Source organism: Saccopteryx bilineata, chromosome 3 (assembly GCF_036850765.1).
Source record: "Saccopteryx bilineata isolate mSacBil1 chromosome 3, mSacBil1_pri_phased_curated, whole genome shotgun sequence".
NCBI lineage: Eukaryota > Metazoa > Chordata > Mammalia > Chiroptera > Emballonuridae > Saccopteryx > Saccopteryx bilineata.
This window is the reverse complement of record NC_089492.1, coordinates 214,321,884-214,331,728: the sequence shown is the minus strand read 5'-3', so window position 1 is coordinate 214,331,728 and position 9,845 is coordinate 214,321,884. Positions and strand designations below refer to the sequence as shown.

Genomic DNA, 9,845 nt, shown 5'->3' with positions numbered 1-9,845 from the left:
CATCTTTACATGTCCTTCTTTTCTGTTTTTCTCCTATGTCTCTGCTTCCAAATTTTCTTCTCATAAGCACACTATCATTGGATTTATGGCCCACTTTATTTCAGTATGCCTTTATCTAACTTGATTTAAAGATACTTGTAATGCTGGTGGCCGTGGCCAAGCAGGTCCACATTGGATTCAGGCAGATGGTAGAAAAATTGTGGACATAGAAAGCATTGGGCCATTCCATTTAATAAAGTCTCACAAAGGCGGACAAGCACACAGGTAGAGGAAACCGCCTCTTAGGCAAACAAACAGCAAAATGGCCTCTCACAGTGGTGGTGAGCAGGCAATCTATGCATCCACAATCCCCCATAGAGAGCAAACACCCGTAGCCTTATATAGGCTATGCACATGTGCCTCTGCCATGTACACAGGCACTAATCAAAGTGCTTGCAGCTGGTACACCAGTGAGCGAGCCTAACACAACTGCCCCACAATACTATTTTCAAATAAGGTCATACTCTGAGGTCCAGTAGACATGAATTTTGGGAAGACACTGTTTAACTCAGTACAATTGGAGTGTAGATCTGCCAATTATTCACTGTTTGACCTGGGAGCACCTAATAAGCTTTCAATAAAGACAGCTATTATAGGAATGCAGAGGAAGAGAATAAGAAACTATTTCTAACTGATAACATGGAATGGGTGTTGTAATGCCAGTGGCCGAGGCCAGGCAGGTTCATATTGGATTTGGCAGATGGTAGAGAAACCGTAGAGCTGGGAAGCATTGAGCCATTCTGTTTAATCGAGTTTCACATCAGCAGATGAGCACACAGGTAGGGGAAACTGCTTCTCAAGCAAAGAAAAACCACTTCTCAGGTGAAGAAACAGCAAAAATGGCCCCTCACAGTGGCGGGCAGGCTATCTGCCATCCGCAAGCACCCCCCGTCCCGCGCAAGCACTCACAGCCTTACACAGGCCATACACTTGAGGCGCTGCCACACACTCACACCAATCAGGCAAAGTGCTTGCAGCCAGTAATCGAGTGAGCAAGCCTAACACAGCTGCTCCACACAGGTGTGTTTAAACTGAGCCATAGGATTTTAATAGATGGAGCTTAAACTGCTGTTTAATGATTTATTCCAAAATTTCCTGCCAGATACCAGGTACTGTAGTGAATTATCTTCCAAGTGATTGTGAGTTATAAATGTCCGGTAAATAGTTGGAGGAAAAAAGCAGCAAGTTCTGAGACAGACACTCCTGGATTTTAATGGCAAGACGGTATGTGGTAGAATTCAGATCATTTCCGCTCAGGGACTTTGTGAAGACTTGAGGTGGCCCTGCGCCTAGGAATGGCTCCCAGGAGGGTGTGGGGAGGTGAGCGTTGGTTTAGCAAATGCTCTGAGGACATTTGCAAGAGCACCCGAAGACTAGGACATTGTTGGGGCTGATGAGGGACCCTAAGAGAAGGGATCATTCCCTCTCCTTTCCTCCTAGAAGACTGTTGGTTTGGAGAGCAAGTATAGGAATTTAGTATTAGATACAGACTTGCATGATTATGGACAAGGTGCCCTGAATATTATTAAAGGGAGGCAATAAACCAGAGGCAATATCCCAGTCTTATAGCTGCCTAGGAAGAAATAATCACTAACAATTTCTTTCATACCCACTTGAAGCCTAACACATTACATCTATTATTGCAATTTAATCCCTATAACAATCCTTCCAGGTGGGCTTTATTGCCCTCACCTCACAGATGAGAAAGCTGAACCTTAGAAAACATGATTTGCCCAAAGCCACTCCTCTACCAAGTAGCAGAATCAGGATATCAACTGCCTCTGTCTGATAACAAGGCCATTTTTCTTTTTTTTTCTTTTTCTTTTTTTAAAGTATATTTTGGTTTGGTATAGTATTCTCCACTAGCAGTTTTGAGTTTTTTTTTTCCTGTATTTTTCTGAAGTTGGAAATGGGGAGGCAGTCAGACAGACTCCTGCATGCGCCCGACCGGGATCCACCCAGCATGCCCACCAGGGGGCGACGCTCTGCCCATCTGGGGCATCGCTCTGTTGCAACCAGGGCCATTCCAGAGCCTGAGGCAGAGGCCACAGAGCCATCCTCAGCGCCCGGGCCAACTCTGCTCCAATGGAGCCTTGGCTGCGGGAGGGGAAGAAAGAGACAGAGAGGAAGGAGAGGGGGAGGGGTGGAGAAGCAGATGGGTGCTTCTCCTGTGTGCCCTGGCCGGAAATCGAACCCAGGACTCCTGCACGCAAGGCCGATGCTCTACCACTGAGCCAACCGGCCAGGGCCGGCCATTTTTCTTAATTACTAGCAGTAGGCTGAGTAATTGCTTCAGGGAATAGTAAATAAGATGAGTTAGGACAGTGGTTTTTCAACCTTTTCACACTTGGGGACTGGTGACCTAGCCCTTGAGGAAACAGGCAATGCGTAAAGTGTTAGCTCCTTGGGCATAACAGTGCAACACAGTACAAGCTGGTGCTTGACTTCCAAACTCTACTTGTACGATTCATTAAATATTACAAAAGTTTATCTGAATGCTTTTTGTCTATTGCATATGTTTGTAAATGCTCTGCATGGTGCAAAAGATTGTTCAAATGAGCCTACACGTTCCAAAGATATGTAAGACAACCTCAATAGTATTTTCACTGATGATACAGGCTGATAAGTAGCAATCACCCTGAGCATAAGTGAATTCAGCTAAGATCATTGGGTCTATAATCTTCACACAACATCAGGTGGTTAACTCTTTCGTGGACTGGCATGAAATTTCTGGCAGATCAGCACCTGTCCGAGGATTGGTGGTTGAAAAACACTGAGTTAGGATTCTCAAACAATCCTTGGGGCAAAGCAAAAGGTACAATGCATTCAGGTCTGTTTTTTGTCCCTGAGGTAGGAAAAAGCAAAGCCAGAAAACTTATCATGGGACTTTCCAAACTCCCCAAATGTGGAAGAGAACCTCGAGATTGCAGGACTGGGAGCTCTCTGGCTCTTGATGGTCCCTGAATTGCAGCTTTATAAGGGCATACTGCCAAGATGGATTGGACCTCCTGCTCCAGGCCTAGAGATGCAAGTGATGAAGCAGGATTCCAGAAAAGGAGCATCAATATACTATAATTTTGCTGAAGCCAAAGCTCAGGAACATAGTAAGAGGACTTAATCACTATAGTAAGGTTCTGGTGAATGAAGAGGTGGTAACAAAAGAGTTTTCCATGAGTTCAGAGGTTATACTGTCAGATGGCACCTCAGGGTATAGGAGTGTAATGCCAGTGGCTGAGGCCTGGCAGGTTCACATTGGATTTGGCAGATGGTAGAAAAACTGTGGAGCCAGAAGGGGTTGGGCCATTTCATCTAATGAAGTCTCACAATGGCGGACTAGCACACAGGCAGGGAAAACCACTTCTCAGGCAAACAAACAGCAAAATGGCTCCTCACAGTGGTGAGCAGGCAATCCGTGCATCTGCAATTTGCTATTTATTTATCTCTCTTTCTTTTTCCCTTCCTTCCTTCCTTCCTTCCTTCCTTCCTTCCTTCCTTCCTTCCTTCCTTCCTTCTTTCTTTTCTTTCTTTCTTTCTTTCTTTCATTCATTTCTTTCTTTCCCTCTTTCTCTCTCTCTTCTCTCCTTCCTTCCTATCTTCCTCCCTCCCTCCCTCCTTCCTTCCTTCCTTCCTTCCTTTCTTTCTTTCTTTCTTTCTTTCTTTCTTTCTTTCTTTCTTTCTTTCTTTCTTTCCCTCTCTTTCTCTCTTCTCTCCTTCCTTCCTATCTTCCTCCCTCCCTCCTTCCTTCCTTCCTTCCTTCCTTCCTTCCTTCCTTCCTTCCTTCCTTCCTTCCTTCCTTCCTTCCTTTCTTTCTTTCTTTTTCTTTCTTTTTCATTTCTTTCTTTCCCTCTCTCTCTCTTCTCTCCTTCCTTCCTTCCTTCCTTCCTTCCTTCCTTCCTTCCTTCCTTCCTTCCTTCCTTCTCTTTCTTTCTTTCTCTCTTTCTCTCTCTCTCTCTCTCTCACACACACACACCACACACAAGCACCTATAGCCTTATATAGGCCATACACACATGGCGCTTGCTATGCACCCACCAATCAGGCAAAGTGCTTGCAGCTAGTAACCCCACAAGCAATCCTAACATAGCTGCCCCACAAGGAGGAACTTTGCAAATGAAGATGCCGGCTCCTGCTGAAGATCCATGAGGTATTGTGGGCAACAGTGAGGGGGACTGAAAACTAGGAATGGTTAAGTCATACAACTTGTACAAGGAAGGAGAAGGTGGCACTTGTGAATTCCAGGTTGGGCTCCATCAAAGACATAATTTTGAGGAGGAATATCAAAGGAGTAGCCCATGAGTGCCTCTCCAAGGAGGGTGGCGTGACCACTGAGAGGCAGCATGCCTTCCCTCAAAATCAGTCATTTCCCTTCCCATTAGCTGTGGTTAGAATCAGTGGTTCTCAGTGTGGTCCAATTTTTAAAAATCTCTGGCAATCTGAGCATTACTAGGTTTTTCCCTAACAGTTTTATTGAGATATTATTTCATATACCATGCAACTCTATTTAAAGTATACAATTCAATGTTTTTTTAAACGTATTTACAGAGTTGTGCAACCATAACCACAATCACTTTTAGAATATTTCATCACTCCTAACAAAAAAAACTACCATTTAGCCTTTACCCTCACTCCTCCCATCTTTCCTATCCCTAGACATTCATTCGCTTTCCCTATAGATTTGCCAATTTTTGACATTTAATATAAATGAATGATGCATGACCTTTCGTGCCTGACTTCTTTCACAAGCATAATGTTTTCAAGGTTCCTCCATGCTGCAACAGGAATCAGTACTTTATCCCTGTTTATGGCCGAATAATATTCCATTGTATGGATATACTTACCTTTTGTTTATGCATTCATAAGCTGGTGAACATCTGGATTATTTCCACTATTTAGCTACTAAAAATAATTCTGATATTATAAACATTTGTGTACAAGTTATTGTGTGGACATATGTTTTCATTTCTCCTGTGTATATATATATAAGAATCAAATTGCTGGGTCACATGGCACTCTGTGTTTAACCTTTTTTTTTTTTTTTTGTATTTTTCTAAAGCCGGAAACGAGGAGGCAGTCAGACAGACTCCCACATGAGCCCAACGGGGATCTACCCAGCATGCCCACCAGGGGGCAATGCTCTGCCCATCTGGGGCATTGCTCTGTTGCAACCAGAGCCATTCTAGCGCCTGAGGCAGAGGCCACAGAGCCATCCTCAGCGCCTGGGCCAACTCTGCTCCAATGGAGCCTTGCTGTGGGAGGGGAAGAAAAAGACAGAGAGGAAGGAGAGGGGGAGGGGTGGAGAAGCAGATGGGCGCTTCTCCTGTGCCCTAGCCAGGAATCAAACCTGGGACTCGTGCACGCCAGGCCAATGCTCCACCACTGAGCCAACCGGCCAGGGCCTATGTTTAACCTTTTGAGGTGAAATGGTAGTTTTGAAAACTTCCCAGTTCATTCTAATGAGATCATTAGAATTCCAGGGCTGAGAACTATTGACATCAACAAAATGGTGAAACAGAGAAGAACACACTGACAACTTCAAGGAAGATACTTCATAACCCTTGGGGATCCCTGTGGAACGGTGAGGTTTACCAGCTGCACCCAAGATACTAGTGATTGCTGTCAACATGCAGGGAGATGTGCCTCGGTGCCCTGCTCTTAATTCTATTGATTCACCTTTACACTAATAACTTCACAGGATGAATATCTGGAATAAGAATTTTTAATTGCAATCCTTTCTTCAATGAAATCCTCTGTGGAAGCTAAAAAGATAAAACAGATAAAGGTGGGGCAGCTCTAGGGACCACTGAGAAGAGAGTGGGTTCTCAGGGTCCTGCCTGTTGGCCCTTAGACACTTTCTCTCTCACATCCCACCACTCTGGGCCCTTCTTCCCGGTAATCAGGGATTTATAGAGCATTGCTTCAAAACCCATAATCCAGAAGGTTTTTTTTTTTTGCATTTTTCTGAAGTTGGAAATGGGGAGGCAGTCAGACTCCCGCATGTGCCCGACCAGGATCCACCCGGCATGCCCACCAGGGGGCGATGCTTTGCCCATCTGGGGCGTTGCTCTGTTGCAACCAGAGCCATTCTAGTGCCTGAGGCAGAGGCCATAGAGCCAACCTCAGCGCCCAGGCCAACTTTGCTCCAATGGAGCCCCGGCTGCAGGAGGGGAAGAGAGAGACAGAGAGGAAGAAGGGGGGGAGGGGGGGAGAAGCAGATGGGTGCTTCTCCTGTGTGCCCTGGCCGGGAATCAAACCTGGGACTCCTGCACGCCAGGCTGACGCTCTACCACTGAGCCAACTGGCCAGGGCCCAAAAGGTTTTTTTTTTTTTTTTTTTTTTTTTTTTTTTTTACAGAGGCAGAGATAGACAGGGACAGACAGACAGGAACAGAGAGAGATGAGAAGCATCAATCATCAGTTTCTCGTTGCGCGTTGCGACTTCTTAGTTGTTCATTGATTGCTTTCTCACATGTGCCCTGACCGTGGGCCTTCAGCAGACCGAGTAACCCCTTGCTGGAGCCAGCGACCTTGGGTCCAAGCTGGCGAGCTCTTTGCTCAAGCCAGATGAGCCCGCGCGCGACCTCGGAGTCTCGAACCTGGGTACTTCCGCATCCCAGTCCGACGCTCTATCCACTGCGCCACCGCCTGGTCAGGCCCAAAAGGTATTTTTAAAATTAGTTTGTGGATAACCCAAAGCTGAGAACATAAAATACTTTTTTTTAACTTTCAAACATTTTATTTAAAATTCATAAATAAAAAGTAAAATATAAATTCATCCAAGAACATATCACTTATTACTCCAAGAGAACTATGTAAATTCCAGTATTTTTATTCTTCCCACCATTAGCCTTGTATCATCTATAGTAATGCTAAGGGCTCATGACCAGCTTTCCTCATGTCCTCCAGTTTTTGTTTATGTTTTTCCTGGAGGTCGTTGTATCTATCTTGGAAAGAAATGGCCTCTTTCTCTTTTTCTTTAAGGAAATATTTTTCCAAGACACTATGCTTTTCTAGCAGTGATTCCACATCCTTTTTAATTCTCTGTTTTTCTTCTTCAGAAACTCTGAATTTAATCTCCAGACTTGACATTTTCTGCTGAAGCTGTATGTTTGATACTTTGGCTCCAGGGTCCTCAGAATCATACACAAGAACATCTGTTCCATGACTTTTCTCATCAGTTAAACCCAATGGAAAAAGTGATATATACAAATCAGTGAGTGTTGATTGCCGAATCTGTGATTTTGGAACAATTTGACTGATGATGCTGTTGTCTGCATGGGTAACCTGTGGTGATGAAATAATGCGCTCAGAGGAGAGGTGGCCAATTGACAGAGAAGAGTGGTCATGGTCCAGTACAATCACAGGAAAAGCTGGAGAAAGATTGAGTCCAGATACTGTAGGAGAGGTTGCCCAAGGAATAGCAGATATAGTTTGCGTTTCACCATTACTCCCGTCAAAAATCTCTGTAGCCTCAAAACCACCAAAATCATCGTCCATTCTTCAAGTGCACCTGTTCCCACTTGCAGCAGCTGCCCGCTGCTGCTGCTGCACCGCTCAGCCTGGGTGAGCCATCCCCCAGCACACAGACCTACACACGCACATCCGGGGCACAACCCCAGACCCATAGGTGGAACCACCACCACCAGCCACACAAAGTGGGGTAGCCCACCCACCACCCAGTTTCAATCACTAAACATAAAATACTTTTAATGACAGACTCAGTGGCAAGATGAACTCTAACAGAGATAAGTATGAGGTAAACAAAACCAAACTGAAACTGATCTTCTCCAGAGTGGGTTATATTGAGAAGTATAAAGGTTTCTTTCCAGCAAGGTATTCAAGCATATTCCAGACAACTTTCTATTAAGAAGTCATAGAAGGAGCCCTGGCTGGTTGGCTCAGTGGTAGAGCGTCAGCCTGGTGTGTGGAAGTCTTGGGTTCATTCTGGTCAGGTCTCACAGGAGAAGCGCCCATCTGCTTCTCCATCCTTCCCCTTCCCTCCCGCAGCCAAGGCTCCATTGGAGAAAAGTTGGCCCCAGGTGCTGAGGATGGCTCCATGGCCTTTGTGTCAGGCACTAGAATGGCTCAGGCTGCAATGGAGCAAAGCTCTGGAACAGGTGGATCCCGGTCAGGCACATGCAGAAGTCTATCTGACTGCCTCCCCACTTCAAACTTTGGAAAAATACAAAAAAAAAAAAAAAAAAAAGTCATAGAAGGAGATTCGAAAACCAGAAGACAAGGTAGCTGGCCTAAGTGATTTGGATGGTGGCCACATCTTTAAGCCTTTGAAAGACCATGTTCATACTGTGCGAGCTTGAAGATCTCTGCTAGAATGGGCTGGGACTGCAGAATAGGACGTTGTTTTTCTTCTTTGCTTTCTTCTGATTTCCTAACCCAGTTCCACTGGGGTTTTGTCTTGAAAAGTGCTGGCAATGATCGCAGGGCATATCAGATCTACTTTTATTTTTTGGAGAGAGGGGAAGACAGAGAAACATGAACTCATTGTTCCCCATAATTGTGCCATTGATTGCTTCTCATATGTGTCTTGACTGGGGCTCAAACTGGCACCTTGTGGTCAAGCTGGTGATACCATGCTCTAGCTGGTGACCTTAGCACTCGGGAGGTGGAGCTCTACCCACTGTGCCATTGGACAGGGCACCAGATCTACTATTTTTATTGTTTAATATATAATCTATTCTTACTCAATTAGATTGTAACTTATATAAAGTCAGCATTTTATTGACTTTAAAATATTGTGGGGTTTTTTGTGTGTGTGTGTTTTTTTTGTGAGAGAGAGACAGACAGAGACAGGGAAAGACAGACAGGAAGGGGAAGAGATGAGAAACATCAACTATAGTCGTGTCACTTTAGTTGTCCATTGATTTCTTTCTCATGTGTGCCTTGACTGAAGGGTTCCAGATGAACCAGTGACCCCTTTCTCAAGCCAGCAACCCTGGGCTTCAAGCCAGCGACTTTGGTCTCAGGCCAGCAACCATGATTGTCATGTCTGTGATCTCACACTCAAGCTGGTGACCCTGTGTTTAAGCTGGTGAGCCTGCACTCAAGCCAGTGACCTCGGGGTTTCGAACCCAGATCCTCAGCATCCCAGGTTGATGCTCTACCCATGTGTCACCACCTGGTCAAGGAAAAATTATTGATTGATTTTAGAGAGAGAAGAAGGGGGAGAAAGAGAAAGAAACACTGATCTGTTCTTGTATGTGCCCTGATTGGGGACTGAACTGGCAACCTCTGCATCTCAAGATAATGCTAAAACCAACCAAGCTACCCAGCCAGAGCATTATCTGCTTTTTCAGTAGTGTTCCTAGAAGAGTGCCTTACATATAGTAGGTGTTATACACTAAATGTTCATGTCTCCCCAAAATTCATGTAATGAAATTCTACCCCTCAGTGTGAAGGTATTAGGAAGTGGGACCTTTGGAAGGTGATCAGGTCAAGAGGACAACACCCTCATGAATGGGCTGAGTGGCCCTTATAAAAGGGGCTTCAGAGAGCTCCCTTCCTTTTTCTACCATATGAGTCAGCAGTCTACCCCCTGGAAGAGGACCCTCACCAGAATCAGATCAGGCTGGCTCCCTGATCTTAGACTTATATAGCTTCTAAAACCGTGAGAAATAAAATTCCATTGTTTAGAAGCCACCAGCCTGTGGTAATTTGTCATAGCAGCCTGAATGGACTAAGACAGTACATGTATAATAAATACATGTTGAATGACTGACCAACTAAATAAAAGCATTTGATGAGTATAAAATTTCAGTTACGCAAGATGAGTATGTTCTAGTGCTCTGCTGA

General features: G+C 44.9%; 1 pseudogene; it reads right to left on the bottom strand.

Moving 5' to 3' along the window:
* Nucleotides 1-6,893: 6,893 nt before the first annotated feature.
* On the bottom strand, nucleotides 6,894-7,532 carry LOC136329987 (coiled-coil domain-containing protein 91 pseudogene; annotated as a pseudogene).
* Between the last annotated feature and the right edge of the window lie 2,313 nt (nucleotides 7,533-9,845).